Genomic DNA, 23,112 nt, shown 5'->3' with positions numbered 1-23,112 from the left:
TAGCAGAGGAATTTGTCCACGGGTCCAGGGTCTATCTGGGCAATGTGAAGCCTTATCAAATATTTGGCAACCTACCAGGCAGAGCTTCTTTGATTGTGACCATGTGGAGAGCTGAGGGAAAGAAAAAGCAGTTGTATGGATAGGGGGACGTGCAGGGACCTTCATACAGAGAAAAAAATGACTGACTGTTCTCAGTTGCCACCTACGTACAATAGTCTCTCATACACAAACACAACACCCTTTGGGACTGTGGTGTTCAGCAGAAGTTGATTAGAGCAGTGGACACAATAAGCACAGACACACAGTCTCTTCAAGCCTTACAGTCCCATCAGACATGAAATCAAAACATGCAGCGACTTTCATCAGAGCAGAAACACACTTATGCCAGCTAACTGTGCTCTTGTGTAAATTATAATATGGAAAGAAATATTAAGCAAAACACAGTGAACCACACCAAAATACTGATCTACTATCAGTCTGTATAATGAGTTGCCATCACACTTGACATTAATGCTGAACGATTAATTGTATTTTCATCATTGTTACAATAGGAAAATGCACATGATGCAATGAATGATAAATTTAAAAAAAAACATTTATATACACCCTGAAGCCCTGTGAATCATCAGATCAATTTGTGTCACTTTGGCGGCAACTGGGAGTTAGTTAGCATAAAGGCTCAGGAAGAAGGGAAGAGCTAATGTGGGCACACCTGGAATGGCTATTAGAAAGAATTCCCACTGGCCTGGCAAGCCCAATGGTCTGGAGTGTGAGGCCAGCATTAAAATGTTGAATAAAAATTGGGTGTGCTAAAATCAGCACAACGTTCAGTGATTGGAGTGCGAGCGGCCAGTGTGGCAAAATAATGTACACCACACCGAAGACAGAGAGAAAGAGAAAAGGTAGAGCTGAGAGGGGGCAGATTAAAGGGAGAAAGGCCTCCAGGGGGAAAGTGCAGCTAAATGCTTTAATATTACAGATATCATGAGCAGGGTACACGGTTAGTGTTTAAAAAAAGACATTATAGCAAGGTCGGCCTCAGCACGTCATATAACAATAGCCTACCATTCCAGAGATTAATCTATATTTAAAAAAAACGTAATCATGCTATGTACAAAAGAAAAAGATTCTTATGCACAGAAATAACCTGGAAAATAAAGACCTGGATGCTGCAAAACCACCACTCCAAAAGAACACAAAAACGATTTATTCATTACGATGTATTCCTGTTGCCTTAATTATGGAATGGCAATTGAACTAAACCACAAGAAAAAGATTTGATATTGGCATAAACGGTAAACATAAAAAAAGAATTCAACAAATCGCTGACAGTAAACATAGTCTCTTGTTAATGGAGTGAATGTGGAGATTGACCTGAAGTTACATTAGATTCCCGGCCTTAATTATAATCCCAGTCTGCTTAACACTGCTGCAATGACAACATGACTTGAATAAACAAAAACTAAAGTACCCATATTTTACTTTTTGTTTATCTAAGTCATGGTGTCATTGCAACATTGAGCAATTTTGTCACACATCACAGATTTTCCTCATTGTTTGCCGGCCTGCTTGCTATGTTAGCATGCAGAGAGGTCAAATGTTTGGAGTACATTTTAATAACTCAGTGTTTGTTTATAGCTTTCCTTTCTGTCTACAATTTAAAACTATTTCATGTAAACGTTCCCCAAGTGTAGCATAAACAAAACTTGACAAATCATAACTAGAAAATTGTTTAATTTTGAGTTGTTTATTTGCTAAATCTTGCCTAATGCTTCAAAAGTGCATTTACATAAACTAGAATTATGTCAGATGCTTAACTTGGGTGTAAGTCAAAGCTGGAATATGCCGAAACTAAACCAGAATGGATATCGAAGAGGGGGATACAGCTCTGCTGTTGCTAAGCAACTGCATGCCTCAAAGTCCGTGGAATTTAAACAGTGGAAGGGATCCAATTTTCCTGGGGACTGATTTCAGCGTAGCGCCTATCTTGGAGGTGCCCTGTACGTAAGAGTGGAAGCCCGCCTGAACACCAATGTGCATGCCTAGAAGTAAGTGTGTGTGTGTGTGTGTGTGTGTGTGTGTGTGTGTGTGTGTGTGTGTGTGTGTGTATGTGTGTGTATGTGTGTGTGTGTGTGTGTGTGTGTGTGTATGTGTGTGTATGTGTGTGTGTGTTGTATACGAGGGGAGTGAGAGTGAGAGGAGGCCAAATGTAGCAAGGCCATGTGTGTGAGTCTGTGTGATTTGGTGTGTGTACTACTGTACAAGCTGTACAAAGACTAGCGTCCTTGTTGCCACTAGAAAAACTCTCCAACTGGTGTGGAGGTGAAAGAAAAACAGAAGACTTCATTAGAGCCTTCTATAGACAGACAGTGAATGTGCTGATCTGACTCTCCTGCTGGTTCAGCTTTGTAACTGTCTGTTCATCTGGTTACTAATGGACGAACAGGGTTAGAATTTGTTTTGCCTCCTCCTCAGGGGTGTTTACTTTCATGACTCAAGCTGAACTGAGTGTTGTGAATCATCAGCGTCACCGACTGATTCAGTTCTTAATTGGAACTCTGAAAGCACCCTCTTGGCTAAGCTAACTAAACTTCCTCAGCAGCTATCGGAAAGAAACTCAACTAATTCACAGTCACAGATGCTGTTTCCCCCTCGCACCAACAGGGAAGCAGAGCATCGTACTTCTAAACAGGACTGACCGCAAGACTTATTTTAGCCTCCTAAAAGAAGGCACACTTATAATAAATAAATCCATACATATCCGTTTAAGTGTACGCCATGTTTTGAACATTTTTGGAGCTCTTCATCAGACAGCCACTGAAAGTCAGACCAAAACAGCTGATCTTAGGCACAGTACAGTGCGCAGCAGGCACAGCTGGTCTTGTCTGTGGGGATACAGACATTGTCCGATTGAGGGAATGTAGTCCTAAAGGAAAGGGCTGTCTGACACCAATGCAAAGTGCCAAAAATGTTCAAAAGTACAATGCTTTTCTTCCCTCTTGGTGCTACGTACTGCTACTCCACATAGCGGGCGAGTGCATTGTCATCTACTTCAGGTAATACACTTACTAGGGATAAGTACCTGAACTATCACTTCGAAAAGACAAAAAAAAAGCTGCCAACAAGGGGCTGACTAGTGCCAACAGTGACACACCACCAAAACCAGGGCCATAGATGCTCATCAATGGCCCTGAATTTGTCCAATGGCCGCCTGTTGGCCTAAAATAAGGCAAAATAACTTTTACCAAAGATTACTACATAGCCCGCGCAGACCAATATTTGTCTACAAAGTAACTGAAAAAAAACCTATTGGCTACTTCGTATGACTTGTTCTTCACACTATCACACCTCCTTTCCCCTCCATCCAGTCCTGTATAACATACGCTTTCACCTTTTAGTAACACATGTCAGTAAAGTGAGCCCTTCACGATAATGGCGGTGATCCTGTGTCCTACCAGCTGAGCCACACACAAATCCCCCACCATTTTCTGTGGCATGCTGAACTCTTACTGAACCAGTGTACTGCCAGTGGAGCTGAAAAGCACATCCAGTTCACAACATTGATTTCACTCACCCAGTCAATTAGCTGGCCAGTCAGTCATCCAGCCCGCCATCCAGTCATCCAGGCAGCTGGTCTGCCTTTTTTGGAACATTTCAGATGGGTGTTTGGGTGTGAGCGAGCATTAGGGATGAGATTTGAAGAAGATTACCAAGGACCAGAAAGCTGCCTTGGGGCTTCATGTGCTTTTCAACAGAGCTGCCGCTGTCCCTGCTGCATTAGCGTTGGGAAGATGTGGTGTGTGTCACTCTCGCTCCCTCTTTCTGTTTCCCTCTCTCTCTCTCTCTCTCTCTCTCATTTGCTAAGTGGTTCAGACATTGAAAAACATGACTGCAGGGGCTCGCAGTGATATCTAGGTCTTCTCTTCTCGTCTCGTTCTTTGATGATGTTCAGCCATTTGTGGTTTTATGTGGCCATGACGACATCACATCTGCACCTCTCGTCGCTCTGCCTTTGACCGTCCTGTGCCTGCCTCTCATGAGGGCTCCCTCTGTGTGTGTCTGCATTGAACTCTGGGGAAGTAGCCGCGTATTGCTGGCCCAGAACAGGACATCTGGCCTAATTATTCATGCTGCTAATACTCTCATCTGGCCAGGGGACAGTACAGTAGATTACAGTGGCAAAGCTTTGTGCCGTGGGGAGAGGTTGAGTCTGGGGTGACAAGAGTCCTGTTTTTTCAAATGCGTCTGTTTCTTGTCTGTGGTTAGTTATATGGTGGTTCAAGTTAATAAAGGTGTGGTATTAAGAAGCATGTCATGAGTGGATCTGTTGTGGTGATCATAGGCGTGTGTGTAGGGGTGTGTATTGTGGCTCTAGCCTGTTTTTTCGAGTGTCAATAATTTGGGATTGCTCTTCCTCAATGTTCGTTTGTGTGTTTGTTTGCATTTGGGTTGGATACACCTTGGAGACAGCTTCATAGCGATGAACGTAGAGAGAATCATCACCCGAATCTGCAGCTCCTCTTCCACTTCACAGAGCTTTATAGTTAGTTTAAGATCATTGTTTAGCTGCCCAGCTGCCCATTTACTCTTCTGGTTCACTGTCACTGATCTCAAAGCATTTTCAGCCACAGAAGGAGGCTATTTTGACTGAAAACGCTGTAAAAAAACAAAAAACAAACAATGCACACTACCTGCTCAGCACCAAACAGCAGGGTGAAATAGTTAGCAACTAGCTAATGAACACAGTGGGAAATTAAGTAGTTAACGAGCCAGATATTTCCCTCAGTAGTCGGTAGAGACCAGAACTGGTAGAAGGAGAATGATTATTGGACTTGTGTTCATCAAGGGGCTGGAAACATGCCTCCAAATTGTTAATGTCAGTGTTTCTTTGTAACCACTAGATGTTTAATTAAGCATCTGTTTACTAACAGCTTCACTGTAACAACATGGGCAATATTTTTTTAGTCCCATTGAAATCATTCTGATTAGAGATTCCAGCATAGCTGTTTTCATGGACGCTAAATGATATGATCAGAGGAGATTTGTGTTGACGTGGCTGAAAGCATTTAATCAGATCATAACTTTACAAAGTGGTTCCACCAGCTGTGAAGCATCTAATCAGTTGCAGATGTAAGAGGAGAAGAATAGGGTTTTTTGCCCCCCGGCTTTGTTAAGAAAATTGTATCAATTAATTTAATAATTCAGCCTCAAAATAATTTTAAAAATTGTGCCCAAGGAAAGATGGTTGCATTCCTGAATCAGTGGGCTCCAGTTTCATTCATTTTTGTTTCAAGCTTTTCAACTTAAATCTTATAAGATCCCAAACACAAATGTTGGCTCCATGTCTGTCCCTCCTGAAAGCAACACTATGCACAGAAAATAATTTATTCATTTCAAAAGGAGAGAAACACTCAAATTCATTCTGAGCAGGAGGGATCAGATCAGTAAGACATTTCTAATGTGACTGGGCTATTATTTTGATCATCCGTGGAATATTAAAGCCATATTAAAAGCAGCTAATGTTGTGGATTTTGTCCCTAAGTGGCCCAAAAAATGAAGTGCTTAAGATTGCTGGTAGTTACTGGGACAGGCTCATTCTTGGCCTCAATGCGAATTTGTGTGTCCATAGAACATCATATTTTGTGCTTGTGTAGCTCTGATAATTTCTAAAAACTGTGTCCAATTTTGTATAGACAAAAGCAGAGAAGTTAGGCCTGGTTCTGATGTAACCAAGGCACCCACACAGGAAGCGGTGTATATAATTGGAGCAGCTCTTTGAAAATGTGCAGCACATCCTTCAAATTAACTGTTGTCAGTGGAGCACACTTACCTGTCCTGCTGCCTTCAGATAAGATGACTGCTGGGGATTTAATCAACTGGAAGTGATGGGTCTCACACCACATACAAACAGCTGTGGATGGTTGATACCCCTCTACCTCAGAACCGACTCAGCCCTGCTGCCTTTATGGCCTTAATCACAGTCTGATGTGTGTGTAGTCATGTCTAACTGTTGAAAAATGTATATCAAACCGACAAAGGGAACCACTGATTTTGGAGAGCTGCATGTGGGAGCAGCTTTGCTAAGTAAAGCTGTTTTCACAGCTTGGGTTAGCATGTCTCGCTGTCTGTGACGAGACTGCTTTTGAATAGTCGAAGGAGCAAAGGCTGTGTTTATGCCAAAAAGACACTGATTGGTACCTTTACTCTTCTTTAGTGTCCTCCGTTCTCATGTTGGCAAAAGAAATGCCAAGAGGAGTCACGAAACTACCAAAAAAGGTGCAGATGGAGAATCATTACTGCTTGAATGAAGCAAGGTCTCTTCACTCAGTCAGTTTTCGTTTGTGAAAGAGACAAACAGTGGCATCTATTGCAGTCTTACCTGTTCAAATGTATTAAGAAATGATCACGGTTTTTGCCTCTGACATCATGTGAAACCTTTGCTGAATATTCTAACACAGATGAAAACAAACGTAGAAATAAGTCGGATAGTCAACATGAAACCCAATATGTGCCGACGGTGCCAGCTAACCCACAACTGAACCCTGAGTGTGACAAAGTGTGAGAGACAAGAGAGCAGGAGGAGGAAGAGGAGGAGGAGGAGGAGGAGGTGTGGGAGCAACAGAAAAAGCCTGGTGAGAAATGAAGTGGTGTGTGTGCATGTGTGCACGGGTGTGTCTGTGTCACCTCCTCTCTCTCTGCACCACGATTTGTGAGGGCGACAGCCTGTGAGAGAACAGGAAGCAGAGGAGACCGGGGAGGTGTGAGTGTGTGAGGGTAAAAGATGAGTGAGCAGTCTTGCAGCTAGCTGAGCAGACCAGCATCCTGTCCTATTATTAGGATCAATACTTTGTGTCTCCAGATTCAGGAAAAAAAACACATTAATGTATTTGAATTAGAAAACAAACTAATTATGTAGCTAGAGTGGCATTTTTAGAGGATTTTTTGCAATATCAAGAGTACAATGTTAACATAAATATGTTTTTTTTGCTGTAAACCTTGGCTGACATGCCAGTGTCGGGGTACTCTGATTACTTTTTTGTAGGGTACACACACATAAGCAATCCCATTAATCTGTTTTAAGTTATGTTTTAACAGTAAAAGAGAAAGAATTGACAGAATGTGAAGAAGAAGAAGAAGAATAAAATGTATTTTTTGTGTTGCTCCTACTCCATGGCAGGCAGTATGCAGCCACCTTCAGATGTGCAACTGTGGTTATGTCAAGTCTGTGCGCAGGTGTAACTCCACTGGCTGGAGATGGCCTGCCTCTGGTTAATGATGTACTGTAGGCTATACAACCCCCTGTTCTTGTTTTCATAGAGGCAGCTGCTAAAACTGTTAGTCTCGGCTAAGTTCGCTGTCTGAACGTTAGCAGCCAAAAGGCTGCACAGCTGCTACCTGTCAGATATACTCGGGTTCTGTTTAATTGAATGTACTTCAGATAATTCTCTTTTTTTAAATTGCAGTTTAAAGGGGTTATTGCTTTTTTGTAACCCAAAAGTATTCTTAGTACTATTTTACTTAGTACTACTTTTTTGTTACAAGTTACTTCAGAGGTAATGCCACACAATACTAGATATGATTGACCAGATTGATCGGGTGACCCATACACACTGTGTTTAAAAATATTTAAAATCCACTGGTGATTCCCTGAAGCACCTGGGTGTTCCCTATGGGACCAAATTGCTTTGCACAGAGAAACCAAAGCTATACTGCCAGGTTAAATATTAAAACCAAACACGTGCCTTTAAAGGAAGAGATCCACTCAACCATTGTTGAGTCTCCACATGGTTGTTCCTACAAATAAAAAAACAACTGTAGTCTTTCAGGTAAAATCCTGGCGTAAATAACAAATTTAATTCAACTTCAAAGTGTGTTTGCAACAGAAAGGGTATTAGTCTGACCGAATCATTTTTGTTACAGTACAAAAAAAAGAAACAATATGAAACTTTTATTCAAAAAGCATATTCAATCAAAAAGAAATCCTTATCAAAAGCAGCTTAAATATTTGATTTCTTTTACCTATAGCATAGCCTATGTGCACAGCATACGTGAATGCATCACAGTTTCAAGGGAATTTTTTAGTTTGGGTTTTTAGGTGCCACGAGTGCATTATTGATGCAGGAGCATTAACTGAAGCTGTGAGTCATATAATTGGAGATCCCCCTCGCCAGCTGGTCCCTTGTTTAATAAAGATGAACAGCAGCAATCTGGGCTTAGTTAGCTGGACGTTTTTAAAGCTGAACCAAACAAAAAAATAAGTTTTAATCACCCACACCACAGAAGAAGGCATCTCCTATGTGTTTTCTAATGCACGACTGTGCTCTCAGAGCTCCCTCCAGGCCTTCTGGGAGGACGCAGTAGAGCCTGTTCACATAAAACACTGCCAAGATTATTGAATATAAGCTAATGCTGGTGTCTGCTGCTGATCTCATATCAGCTGGTGATCTTTTTTTAACAGAAACATAACATAACACAAACCAGGGTTCCTGCAGGGTTCTGAGGTTCTGAGTTTTTTTTTAAGACTCTGTTTAGCTCACATAAAATGCATTCTTATATCTGTTTTAAGATCAAACTAAAGTATGAAGGAAAAACAGGAGAGGATCTGGCCAAGAATGATTTATTATATAACATTGTTTTCATTTCTTTTACCCAGCAATATAAGACAATATTTTTCCATTATATGATTGATTACATTAATTAAACCAGGAAATGGATTAGTGGCACAAAATGGATGGATTGATTAACCACTTAAGAATGATTTATTCATCTAGGTTCATTTGCTACTACGCTAACAGTATTTACAATGTTTGATGCGAGTCAGACGGCGCAAACGTCACCGAAATGATTGAACACAATCCACTGTTGTGATAACATATAAGTAACATTCCTGAATAGCTAATTGCCTTGTTTTAATTTGTTTGTTTATTTAAAGACTGAAATATTTGCAAAGCAGAACATTTTACAGTTGAAAATAGACATGTCATAGCCTCATGGTGGATTTAGTGACACTGTTTCTGTCCCTGAAATGTATCTTTTTAAAAAATTTTTGTGAAAGTTTCTTACCTATTTCTTACACTGCATAAATAATCAAAATGTGAGTGAAATCGCAGTACAACCATGTGTAGTTTTTGATAAAAGTAAAATGTCTTATAAATGAAATACTGTTGTGTTGCATAGATGTCCTGACCTACAAATCTTCTTCTCTAGGTTTAAAAAAAACATTTGTTTGGTACAACCCCGAACAAATATTACGTTTTTGATTCCCACTAATCTCGAATTATATCACAATCACAATCTGTTAAAACTAGAGAGGCAATCAGCAGAGTGCATACCTCCGTCAAGGCCCAGTAGTCCCGTTTAATTCATCCATCCATCCATTGTCTGTATCCTTTTCAGGGTCACAGGGCGGCTGGAGCCAATCCCAGCTGACAGTGGGTGAGTGGCGGGGTACACCCACACCCGTTTCATCACAGGGCTGACATATTGGGACAAACAACCATTCACGCTCACATTCACACCTACAGACAATTTAGAGTAGCCGATTAACCTAACTTTTTGCATGTCATTGCATTGTGGGAGGAAGCCGGAGTATGAACCCAAGCAGACACGGGAAGAAACATGCAAACGCCCCAGCGCTAACCACTGTGCCGCCATGCTGCCCTTCAAATCAATCAATCCTAATCCAATTGGCAATGACAGCAATATGATTTTATTTTACATATCATGCAGGCTGATATGTGATTCATCAGCGGATGTACATAAAGATGCATCTGCATTAAGCTAATATATCTGGTTGATTTAATCAGTCTAGTGCTAATTAGCAAGACACAAGAAATGGTCAAGAAATTATGTTCGTGTTCATGTTAGGGCTGCACGATATGTTAAAAAGAAAAATATTACAATTGTGATGAATCACATTTATTGGGAATGATCATTTCTTACTGGGGAAAAAAACACCCAAAATTATGGTATTATATTTGCTGTGGCCTGTGCCAAACAAACATGTTTATGTTGCACTTGATTATGATGCTGTTCTGTCACACGCAATTTGGATAATGGACTTGGCCACATTGCAGTTTCGATATTAGTTCTAGTAGTTGTGCAGCCTGAGTTTGTCATCTTTACTTAAGAATGTAGAGGTGTGAAATATAAGTGGAATTAAAGGTAAAATTCACCATAACACAACGTGTGGCACTCAGAGAGCTGCGATTCTGTATTCATGACCTGCCTGCAACCAGCAGACAGGATACTGAGCGCAGCTGGCTGCCAAGTGTTGATGTTGGTGTGTGTGTGTGTGTGTGTGTGTGTGTGTGTGTGTGTGTGTGTGTGTGTGTGTGTGTGTGTGTGTGTGTGTGTGTGTGTGTGTGTGTGTGTGTGTGTGTGTGTGTGTGTGCACATGGTGGCTGCATCTAAAGTAGCCCCTGTTGTACACTCATGGCACCATGATTCAATTATATAGAGCCAGTGCTTTGCCTGAATATTAATCTGGGGGCCCAAACTTAATTTGTCTGGCGATGGGGGACACAAGCCCATCTGGCTGTATGGTAAGTGTGACACTGGTGTGTGTGTGTGTGTGTGTGTGAGGGGGCTGTCTGTCTATTGTGAGACACAGAGGGACCTGTCACCCTGCTCTGAGGAAGACAGATCAGTTTGTAGGAGGCAGACAATCATTGCAGGGGGACAGAAAAAGAGAAACACAAAATGCAGGTTGGATAAAAATGAAGTGTATGAGCATGATTTCATGTCATTATACTCTCAAAGTATGTGATTCACAATATTATCTGTATAATAAACAAAATATTCTTAAAACTCTTAAAGTAGCACTAAAACATACATTAATCACTTTAACCATACAGGACATTTTTTTAAGAAGAATATTTTTATCACAGATAAGTACAAACTAAATCATTAGATTTTCCTGCACATATAATGGATAAACAAATGGTTTTAACATCATCTCCCTCTTGTACAATGTGAAGGCCATGACTTTAGCCATTGTGGCACTTGCTTAGATAATCCAAAATAAATCGGGAAACCAATAATACGTCCGTCTGTACGTCTGCAGACTAGAGAGCTTTTTCAAGTCATTCATTTGAGGTTACAATTATCTTGATTCCTGATAACGATAATTCACTCTAATAAACTTAATGTGAGTGTTTTCTACTGCAGTCTCAAATAAAGTCTGTTACTGTCCCATCCTGATGCGAATCCAAAGTTTTATTTTTGCCTTAAACTGAACAAAAAATGCTTTCAAACACCTGAATGATCTTGTAAATCCACATTCAGCATTCTGTCAGTATCAAACTTATATGCGCTCAGCCATTGAACGCATACAGCTGTATATGCTAGCTGAACATCCCCAACCCCCTCAGGTCAAGTTGGACCCCCCTCCACCCCTCCACCTCGTCCTTGTCACATTGCCTCCAGTCCTCCGGGGACCGACGCAGCGCCCCGGGGCACGAACACAACCTCTCCTTGACCTCCCTGTGTGCAAGTGACCTTCCTCTGACGTGTAAGGTTAGCTTTTATACTGGTGCTGAGGTCAAAGGCAGTGACTGAGAGGAAAGAGGCTGAATGGAGAGAGCGGAGGGGGGGAGGCGGATAAAGGGTTGTAACAGAGAGATGGGGGAGAGAGAGCTGGGACAAAGAGCAGGAGTGTGCGTTTGTGTGATTGTGTGTGTGAAATGGATGGGGGTGGGTTGAAGAAGTTAACAGCTCATCCAGCATGTCTCTCACATTGTGCTTCACAGTTATCTTTTCTTTTTTTTTTTTCCCCTTGCTTTGCTCGTCAACAGGAAGTCCGCAGGCCAGACGAGGGGTGATAATGCAAAGAGACAGACAAGAAACACACACACGCACACACACACACACACACACACACTCACACACACACACACACACACACACGTTTTACAGATGCTTGAAGGCTCGTATTGCAAGGAAGGCGTCCATGACTTCTTGTTGGGGCGGTGTTTTGGTTTTGTGTGAGGGTGATAGACGGAGTGTTTAAGCGTGAAGAGGCGTCTCAGGTGCCCAAAGCGGCTGACTTAACTGACTGAGGATGTCTCTTATTGTCTCTTCTTTCTCCATCATGTCTGTCTCTGTCATTATGAGAAAAAGTTCCTCATCTAAATCTAACGTTGCACACTTAATTCGATCTTCCCCACTCTCACCCCCCCTCCCCCGTCATCTGGTCTCCTCTTAACCTCATAACTACCTGAAACCTAACCTCCGAAAAAGCAGCATCTCTAAGCTCATCGCCAACATTTTAAAAAGATCCCCTCCCATTAGTCTGACTCTCTATCTGTCGAATTCTTATCTGATTGGTAATGTCGAGCTCCATCTTTTGCAGTCCATGATTACATTTGAGTGGATTTGATACAAGCTCCCCAAAGTTTAAAAGTCTGAATTATTCTGAAAGCAAAGTCGAAGCTTTGAAGGGGACCTGTGGTACTGACCTACTGAATACGGTTTATTCCATTAACTACTTTTTTTTTTAGATTTTGTCTGAATTGTGCTCAGTACTTGGTGAAAATAAACTTGCAGTCATTTTAATCATCCTGCTTTAGGGCTGCTTGGTTTCTGAAGACATTTATTAATGTTGATTTCTCAGAAAACAGTTAAAAAACAATCACATATTAAAATGCAAGTGTAAGGCGATGTCTTCAAATGTTTGGTCCAAATCCCCCAAGTGTTTAAGTTTACAGTGGTATAAAACAAGAGAAAACAGCAAATCCTCCGATTCATACCATGAACCACTGAAAGTTTGATTGTCATCGACTCCCAAAACACAAATCACTATTCCCAAAACAACATGGCCACAGCGTGACAGCGTAACATGTGGCAGATCTTCCTGCTACGCTCACAGTTTGGTTAAATTTAGGCCAAAAATATTCTTGGTTTGGTTTGGAAATAAACATCATGGTTTGCATTCCAATCACCAAGTTACTTCTGTTATGTGACGTATGTGACAATACATCACTATGTTAGTTGCTCCATCCACCATCCATGGCCCCTCTACTATACAGATCAGTCGCTCCTCATAGCCCTTCTCCTTACTTCCTTCTCTACTGCTTTAGTAACTACCACAGCTGGCTACAAACATAAATACAGGCCATAATGACCCGCTTGAATTTTGATTAATTAAGCTGCTGTTTATAGAGTCCTTGAACACAATGACAGGAAAGATTCCTTTCCCTCTGATTTTATTTTGGTGTGTAAATGTAAAAATCATTTGCTTCTAATGTAAGAAGATTGTCCAAAACCCCAAATAGGTGCTTTTTTAAAATGGTCTGCAGAGATGTAAAGTAAACACATTTTATAGTTAATGAGCTGAAACCACCAGTATTTTTACAAAGAAAAGAAAATAGTAGCACTTGATTTACCTGCTTATGCCTCTGGCACTCCAGTGTTGGCCTTTGATTTAAGGTCACCTCTCAGTCAGTATATTTTAAAAGGTTTCTTAATGCTCATTCAACACACCTCAGCCTCTGTTCGCTAGCCGGCGGTTTAAGATATGTGTGTTGACATGGATGTATCAGCCAAGCCTGTGGTTCAGAGGGCCGAACAGGTTTTTACACCTGTATGTTAATTCTGACACTTTGGTGTTTCCTTTGGCTCTGAGGTGAGTGTTAAGACAAACTAGAGTTTAATTACTGGCCAGGCAGTCACTCCCCACACACGTTAGACTGCACTGTAAATAAACGCAGGAGGGAACGGTAGATTCAAGTATCACATGGATGAAAATAAACAGATGTAACTTTTTGGCATGTCTCTCTCTCTCACCCACTGTACTGATGTATTTCATGCACAAAATTACAAATGCTTCAACCTTTCTTTTCTTTGTTTTGATGAAAATAATGTTTAAAAGAAGTACTTCATTAAACTTTTGAAAGAGCACAAATTATTTAATACACATTTTTGAAAAAAAACATTTAATATAACCTTCTTTCATGTGAGTAAGCCTTACAAACTGATGGCAGAATCACAAGCCAGTAGCTCAAAGCAAAATTGAACAACAGATAAACATTGGCCACTGGCATTGGTGAATGCTGTCTTATTTGTTGATAGGCTGATGGCAGTCAATAAAACAAATAACAGACACCACGTTTCAGCCCATGTATCACTGCATCACTACACAAAATATAAGAGTAAATGTCTTCATTGGAAAGTGCTACGTCTAGGTAACAAAAATACATAGTTAGGTTGAGGGAACGGAAATTCTTGGCTAGGGTTAGGGGATTAAACATTTGGTTAAATTTAGGTAACCGAAATACTGGAACAGGGTTAGGAAAATGTGGCTTGGGTTCAAATACACCCTTTCACAATGTTACACATGTGGTTGAAAGGCTATAATGTCTTCCGCTTGTGTATTTTTCTGCCACAAAGTCGCAAAGCTATGGCATTGTAAAACATGTGATTGGTCATTTGCAATGATGGCCCTGGAGCAACATTATGTTTAATGTTCCGGGACCGACACGGTGAAGTCAAATTGTCTTTGCATGTAAAAGAATTCACTGAGCTCAAGAGTGAAATAATTCATGTATGATCCGTCTGCCTGCTATTCTGTTTTCCATTTCTTCACCCTGCATCCATAAATATCCCCTCATTCCTTGTCTCTCTGCCTCCCTTAACATTCCCCCCGTCTCACCACATCCATAGATCTTTGCTTTAGATTGCACATATGTAAGGCGTGTGCATTATTAATAATTTAGATCAATAGCATCAGCCATTAGAAAAAGACAAAACACATGCCAGAGCAGCCACAATGGTCGTGCTCTAAAGTGACCTATCAATAATCTAATCAATCCCGCTGGGAGAGGCACAAATTGATGATGGGCAATCATGTCCAATAACATCTCACCTTAACTAGCGCAGCAAGACTGTATCAATAAGGAACAAATGTGCTTAAAAAAATCAACCATGTCTATCTGATGGTCTAAAGAATTTATCAGTAAAGCTGATTTTAGGTGAGATATTCCTCATATTTGTGATATTAAGCTGCATTTTACAAAGCAGTTATAAACGTATTGGTTTGTGCTGTCTGCAAGTCTTCTGCACCTTAATGTCAAGTGTCATTTTTTTTCAGCTATGTAAAAAGCTTATGCGTGGTGTCATCATTAAGAGGAGCATGTCAACCAAGGCTGTGACTGAAAGGTCAAACCATGTACTCCTCACCTGCACGCCATAAATAAATAAAAATGAGCGTTTGTGAGACTGTGCGGAGAGGTGAGAGCCGAGCCGATCACCTTGAGTGAGAAAGAAAATATGTCGTTACCAAGACAACATGCCTCAAAACACCTACTGCTCCTGGGAAGAGAAACAAGCTTCACCATCACGACTGCTGAACACTATCCGAATGCCAATGTCTTACTTTGTTTCCACGAGTTTGCATCACACACACACACACGTCCTACACCCATGCGTGTGTCTGTGTGTGCGTTTTCAGCATTCGGAGCTGGAGGCACGAGTCGTTCTTCCGAGAAGCGTGGCGTAGTTGTGCTGACACCAAATAATGTCACTATTGTTGCACCCCGCTGCCGCCACTCTCGGCGTCAGCCCCAGTGTCTCCAAGAGAGGCTTCGCAATTGCCTGAATGGGACGATGAATGGTCCTTTGTCTGCGGGCCTCATGTCTGAAGAGCAGCCATGGAGGCTCTCACACACACTCGCTCACAAAGACACACACACTGTTGTAACGTCCACTCATCCATGAGATGCTTTTGGTAGGGTAGAGGCCAGACTGAAACATTATGGCTGTGTTTCATACAGATTACATTAAGTGGAGCGTTTACTAGCAATACACACACATCTCTGAACACACACACACACACGTGTAGATGCACAGATACCCGCAGAGATGGATAATGAATGACTTAAAGGAGGCAAGAGATGGCCCAGCCCACACATTGTAATTATCATATATATTGTATTGGCATTTCACTCATGGCTCAATGTCAAAAAAAAGGTACATATTTAATGAAAAGCTAAGAGTAGGATGTCATATAGAGTGTGTATCATATCTGATCTCATTAAGCATGTTATGATTGTCATAAAGGAGTGGTAATATACGTCGTTACCTCAGCAAGTAATAAAGATGCTGTAATGGAAATTCAACGCCTCACTACAAATCTCATTTTTAACATTGGTGTAGTGGATGGCCCTTTACCACGCAGAGAATGAAATTCAATTCTTGCTTGTTGAAGATGTGCTGTTATTTTGTCCCTCTTAACACCATAAAAATGTTTTTTTTGTTTTTTCAAGCGCCCTTGATCTGAAAATATCCTGATAAAAAGAGACACAGTTGGACGGACTGTCTTGAGGCTTCACCTCAATACAGTGAGAGACAGAAAAAAGCCACATTTTGTTTCTCTGTGCCAGTCCGAGGGAAGGAATTCATGAACAGAAAGGAGACTGCTTTCTGAATTGTTTTTTTGGGAACAATGGCACATTGACTGTAAGAAAGCAATGTTGCAAGATAGCTGTTGCCAAGCCTGCTGCCCCCTCGACTGTCTGCGGTTTGGGCAGCACTTGACTAACGTGAGGACCCACTGACCACCCGCTGACATCAGACAATGCCAGCTGAAGTGTGTGTCTGAGTTGCTGCTGTGACCCGTCGCAGTCGAGACCGTGTGACAGGTGAGCCTCTGTCCGTCGGGCTCCAGGGACAGTGTGGGAGGACGTGAAACAGAGTCAGTCAGACAGAGTCAGATTTTGGACAAGCTGTGCTGTCTGGGTTTCCCAAAAGGCCTTGGGGCAGTTTTTGCCATACAGGCCTACAGTGAGAGAGGATCAGTAATGTCAGCAGGAAGCCTCTGGGAAACACAGATGACAGCAGACAAGTGTGAGGAAAATAACCACCTGTACGGTTTCATGTATTGATGTAGTTTTTCATGTCCGCAGTGAATGTCAAAGCAGTTATGTGGCTATCCCTCAAGGTTGAGGACGATGGTCTTCACTCTGTCAATCTATTTATGGACTCTCAGGAGGCTTTTAAAGTCAAGGATGGAGTCCAATCTCTGCTTTGAGAGTTCTTCAGAACAAGTAATCCCAGATGGCAGATCTGGCTTGGGGTTTTCCTGCCTCACTTTTCATTTGCTTCTCTTTTTTATTATTCTCCACATCTCTTTGCTTAAAAAGTTGCTGTATTTTAATGGACGACAGTTCGCCAGGAGTCCCCGTCCTTGGCATCGGTTTCCCAGTTGTAGATGTCAGTGTTGCTTTTTTTCATGTTGATCTTTAATGTCTCTTAATCCCTTCCCTTATCTGCCTCTTTTATGATTGCCTCCTTTCAGACTAGAGTAGGGGATTGGTTTTGGCAGATATTCGTCCTTTATCCGGATGACATGACCACTCTGTCTTACAGCCCAGACACACCAAAAAGACAGGAATTGGTGGCAACAAAGGTCGACACTTGTAACCTCACATACCGGTATTTTGGCCAAACAGCTGCACATGAACACCCTGCAAAGACTGCAGAAAGGGCAGTGAGAGGCAAAACCCCTCTATACCTCCAGTGATGGTAGTATGTACTCATAATTCAAAAAGTGACACGCAGGATCTTTTTGACAGCACTCTCAATAATACAGCCACTTCTACCTGCTCAATCAGCGAAATATTCGCTGACAAGTGCTGACTAGTGCCAATGTTTTTGGACACACCACGACAACAAGGGCCCCAGATGCTCATGAACGGCGCCGACATTGGCCGACAGCTGACTTTTGCTCAATGTGTCGGGGCCTTTAGTTGGTTCTTGATGATGGCTTCAAATGCTTGTTATTCTGTGCTTCATTCAGCACACTGACATTGGTTCTCCTGTCTTCGCAGCTGATATTTAAGATGTTTAAGGTCTCCCTGTCCAGCTGCTGTCTGTCTTTTTCAGAAACTGAAATGTGTGACTACAGGGAGGATAACCGAGCATCTCTGACAGCACTTGCTCTTAGAAGTTGAAATCTTTGGTCAGGTTAAAAAAGACTGATTTCGAACGCTACAAAAAAAATACAGCTCCCATTAAATATTTACCAGGAGGCTGCGTGTGTATTTTGGTAATATTAACTGGATTTCTTGGATATCCAAGATGTCCTCCAGCACCGTCTTCTGCTGTCATTTAAGCTGTAATCTTTGCAGTCTAAAAACGTTGACACTGTTAAGCTGCGCTGTCCTGCTGTTATTACACACGTATCTAAAATAACCCCAGCCAGGACTTGTCCATGGATTTGCATCATTCTGTCAAGCTTATGACATCTTTAGGTTGCTAAAAACAGAAATATTAAAGTTGTAATCCGTGAGATTTTAGTTGATTTGGTGACACCCATAGTACCAGAAAGTTGTTTTTTAATGGGACAGTGAACACGCCGTGATCAGCAATAAACAGAGGAGCAACTGGCAGATCTGTTTACAGTGCAAGCAAATAAAGATAACAAATAACTGCAGCGGCATTCTGATTTCATGCAACACACAGCGTGAGCTGTTTTCAACACAACAGCACGGCAGTGTGGAGTTGGATAACTTGTGGGTTTACTTGAGAACTGCCTGCTCTGTTCCATTACTTCAAAATGATCTGGTGACGGAAAAATGCAGAAAATGATTGTTGTCTTGTTTTGTCAGAGCGTATTAAATGATCAATGTTGATTGGGCTTAACCATGAAGACAGACACATTGTGTTTCCTGCGGCTGCCTCATAATAAAAGACAGAGTGTAGAGCAGAGACATCCAAAACACTTCTTAGAGACTTGCTGGATCAAAATACAAACTGAGGGCATTCTCATATAGCCAAGAAAAATGTATTCAAAAGAGCAACCTTTAAATTCAACAGGGGTTTTCTTGAGGTATGTTCCCAAACAAAATGCATTTTATTGATTAATTTACACAATACAAGCTAAGTTGTGCCCTTGTCATTGTTCTGACGTTCTATAATACCAAAACCCTCAAAGTCTGAAAAATGTCCCGTTGTACAAAAAGCGCATTTGTCTGACAGCCCGTTATTCTGAAAATACACACTCTGATATAACCAGTGTACAAATGCAACCTTACAGAAGTAACGTAAGTATTTTATTTAGGTAGGTTTAGTTGTAGTTATCAATGAGACAAAAAAGTGCCAGATAGCAATCATGTATTGTTTTTCTGTGCTCATGCTTAAATGGGCAATGTTGCAATTCAATGCCACCCCTCCTAACAATTCTTGAACATACACACATGGAATGAGAATTCTTGATGATGGTATGTGAGAGTGCTGTTTGAATTGGTTTCTAGAGATTGGGGTTTTTTAGCTAGCCTCCTGTCAGATGAGAAGATCACGTCAAAAACAATTTGTTGATATAATTTTGTGTTTTAAATGCAGAAATTTGTATTCCGGCTGAAGTCCACAAGGCATTTCAAAATCACTCTTCAGATTGTGGACCGTTAACGCTACTGAATACCTCTGGCGCTGTCGTACATGTCTTTGCAAAAAATGCGTCCATTGTGTAACTGATTTTAGATCTATAGGTCATAACATTTCATTCACATCATTTTCATACTCTTCAAACCATCCTGTGATGCATATATATTTGCGTCTGCATCTTTTATGGTTCCCCTCTTATTTGTTTCTGTAAGTCAGCCGTGTTTGTGAAAGGTTTGTCACACGAACGTCATAAATCAGCCTTGTTTTGAGAGATTTGCATTTCCAGATGTATTTACACTAATGTGGTCACGGTTGCAGTCAGTCAGACAGTCGACGGCGGATAAAACGGCAGACAGCTGCTTTACTGCACCACCGACATTGGTTACTAGGAGACCAGAAGACTACACGTGCAAAGACGCCTACTGTACCTAATATTTGATATTTGTGTGCGCCTTGCGTGTTGGTGTGTTTTGTGTGTGCTCGGGCTCGTAGGTGCCAAGTGGGCATGTTATTGTTATGTACGAGTAAAAGAGAAGCAGGAATGGGAAGAAAGAGGAGAGAGAGAGAGGGGGTGGGGAGAAGATGAAGGGAGAAAAACAAGAAAAGCTCTCTCAGTCTTGGATCTACTGTAAGATGAAAGACTTTGGAGCAGTTAACCTGCTGGAGTGGAAACAGACAGAAATAATGAAGACAGTCTGAATAATTCACACACTGGCCAATTGTCTTTGTGTTTATTAATTCACTTTTCACTGTTCTTTTGTTAGCAGACTTCAAAGCTCAGCCAGAAACAAGTAAACCAAAAATGTTGTGAACCGATTCGCCTGCAACAGTCGACTTAATTAATTCGATGAATTAGCGGCGCTCTCTCTGCTCGGTGTAATTACGCAGGCCTATTCTTCTACTACTGGCCTTGAGACGGAGCACATTCATTAACAGGCTCGATGTTGTTGGAGATTACTATCGTGTTTTACAAAGCCTCTGATGATGAAGTCTGCACAGATGATGTTAAATGAAACCATCAAGTCTCGAAAGAGAGAAACACGGGGTGGAGAGGTCAGGCAGTGTTTCTTCAAACAGTCCAAACGCCCGAATTGAGTGAAATTTGGAGCTCTGGAAACAAATACAAGCAGATAAGAGAAAAGTAGCCGACTCGACGGACGACTGGATTGGACCAGCCTACCTCTCTCCTCTTTCCAACCCGCTGCCGATCGTTTACCATGACCCTGAAATCTGAAAGCAGTTGGAGAGTCTGCTGCGACGCTTGAGTTCGGAGACAGAGGACTGGAACCATGACTTCCTGACCGAGCAGAACATCGCCTTCAGCAAGGAAAAAGAGGCTTTTGTCATGTCAAAACTCAAAGCAAAAAGTTCGACGGCAGTTCCCTGACGGTTGTCCCTGAACGGTGAAGAAGTGGCCCCATCTCACAAACGCTTTGTGGATATAAAGCAGAAGAAGACGTGCAAATTTGAACAAGCAACGGTGCTGATGTAACTTGCTCACAGCCGAAGTGTATAGAAGCAGTAAAAGCAAGAACAAGAACACTGTGTGACCACCTGATGAGAAATAAACCCTGTATCCTAGAAGAAAGACGACGAAGGACGAGAAGGAGAAGAGGTGGGAGAGGGGGACAAAGCGGGCGGCCATTGATCTGGTAAGAAGGCAACTACCGCAACCTTTCTTAGAGCTGACAGAAACATTTTAAGCATTTTTAACATGTCGCAATTAAATATTTCACCAGTATTATATAAACAGTGAAACAAGAAATCTAACACCTCACTAGAACTGGAATATAATCTCTTTTTAGAATAATCATGTGAGATTGAGGCTGGCGGTGGTATAAATTTAAAGTGAGCGCTCACAGACACAAAAACGTCCTCGCTGATAAAGGCTTGTGTAGTATAGCAGCATCTTTTCGACAGAGAGACTACAGTGATGCCCGGAACTTGTGGGCGTGTGACACTCACCAGTCAAAATCACCCTGACTCACACATCACAAGTATTCACACAGTGCCAATACTAATACTGTCCATACACTAACAGTTATATTTAGCGGCGTTGCGCCGTCATCCCGTAACCTTCTGAATCATCCTCAGACATTATTAGACATTTCAGGTTTTACCGACTTTTTTAACAACTGTTTTAGCTCCTGAAATGTCAGCGGCTATTTTCATCCTCGGAACTACTGAACATGGCTCTGGATGTGTCGGATTATATCTAAGATGATCAGTTCAGCACATTTAAATTTCCTGAAGCCTCAGGAAGAGCCACAGAGGAGGGATCCCTCTCACAGGACGGACAGATGTCGCAACATATATGTGAAGAAAGTGGTTGGGTAGTTGAGGTGTGTATTGAGAATGTGTTTAGTGTGTCCACAGACAAAGCAGCATCTTGTACAAGATTCCGTGTGATCTACAGGCCGTGCGCTTAGCTCTTTTATGTGTGTGTTTACACACACCGTGCACTGGGAACACGCCTCACACAGCATGCCACCTCACAAATCAAAGGACTGCTGGCACGCAGGGTTAGTGGGGCTGTAAAAGCAGGAGAAGACAGATGGATGCGGCAGACACACGCTCAGGTTGAAATGTCAGACCTCGTCGTGTGTGTTGGTGCTCCACAGCTTCTTTGATTCTCCGTCCACAGACCTCATGTTCTTCTTACTGCTTTCATTCCTTTTTGTCATGCTGTTCATAAATGGCTGAATCCAGTTCTGTCGTCTTCTCTTTCAGTTTCGCTCTCACCGAAACAACTTTCCGGCTGTCTGTCACAGAAGTTCAGGTTGCCTAGCAACAGGGTCGAGCTTGTCGCAGCGGGTTGCCACAATGACAGTCGCTAGGCGGGAGCCCGGCAACAAAGACATCAGGTGATACTTCCCACTGCTCGTCTGCGGACACTTCGTCGACAGTGCAGTGTGTGTGTGTGTGTTCGCTTCTGCTCCGGTGAGCAGCAGGGTCTCTGCGATGTTACCCATGCCCCTCTCCCATCTCTAATTGTGGTGTGTGTGTGCCTGTGTGTGTGTTTGTATGTTGATTTCTGCTTGACTGATCAGTCACAGAGTGCAGCTCACAGCGGAAGCTTTGCTCACGCCGGCTTGTCAGCCACAAAGGAAGACACACTTCTGGGTGGCTGGTCTGGTCAGGCTCGGATATGACACGGGCAGACACACACACACACACGCACACACTCAGAGCCATTCCACATAAATTAAAGCACTTAGCTGAGATGAACCTTGTAAGAGAGAATGCAATTCCCCTCAGTTTGTTTTCTTTAAACTACCGGTTCCTCTCTGTGAACCGCTTCATTTTCTTCTTCTCCCCTCCATCACCTTCACTCTCCTCTCCTCTCCCTGTATAATGATCTGTCTGTTGACGTTGGCAGCGTGCGTGTTGCTGCTGGCAGGAACAAAGTGAGAGTAGACTTCTGCAGCACACTTCTCAGCCAGGCCACTGCAAGGGCACACATGCTCCTGAACAACAAAGACATCATGTTTCCTCACTCAGAGAGCGAGCTGTTTTAAGACCTGTCACTGGCATACATGAGGGCGTGCAGTTCAGAAGTAATGTTGAAACACACTGTTGGTTGTTATGTTCATTATGTCACAGAAACTTTGACAAGAACACATCCTGGAGTCACGTTGTCTCTCTTTGTGTTGGAGTTCACCAGTGAAAGGCCATTAATAGATGGTGTTTTCCTTTTTCAGTCCCAGAAACTGAGAGTTTGGTTAATTTACT

At 42.1% G+C, this 23,112-nt stretch overlaps 1 long non-coding RNA gene across 3 annotated transcripts in view; it reads left to right on the top strand.

The window, feature by feature from the left end:
- LOC119029728 overlaps positions 1 to 23,112 on the top strand; it is a 73,291-nt gene that overhangs the window by 12,896 nt on the left and 37,283 nt on the right. For 2 of the 3 annotated variants that reach the window (XR_005078061.1, XR_005078062.1), the window contains exon 2: positions 22,111 to 22,244. This is a non-coding gene — a long non-coding RNA (uncharacterized LOC119029728). Of the gene's footprint in view, positions 1 to 9,396; positions 9,436 to 22,110; positions 22,245 to 23,112 lie in introns of all 3 variants that reach the window. The other variant, XR_005078063.1, reaches the window with a different exon arrangement.

The sequence above is a fragment of the Acanthopagrus latus genome, chromosome 12, assembly GCF_904848185.1.
Source record: "Acanthopagrus latus isolate v.2019 chromosome 12, fAcaLat1.1, whole genome shotgun sequence".
Taxonomy (NCBI): Eukaryota; Metazoa; Chordata; class Actinopteri; order Spariformes; family Sparidae; genus Acanthopagrus; species Acanthopagrus latus.
Note: the sequence above shows the minus strand (reverse complement) of the source record. Positions and strands in the feature narration are given on the sequence as shown.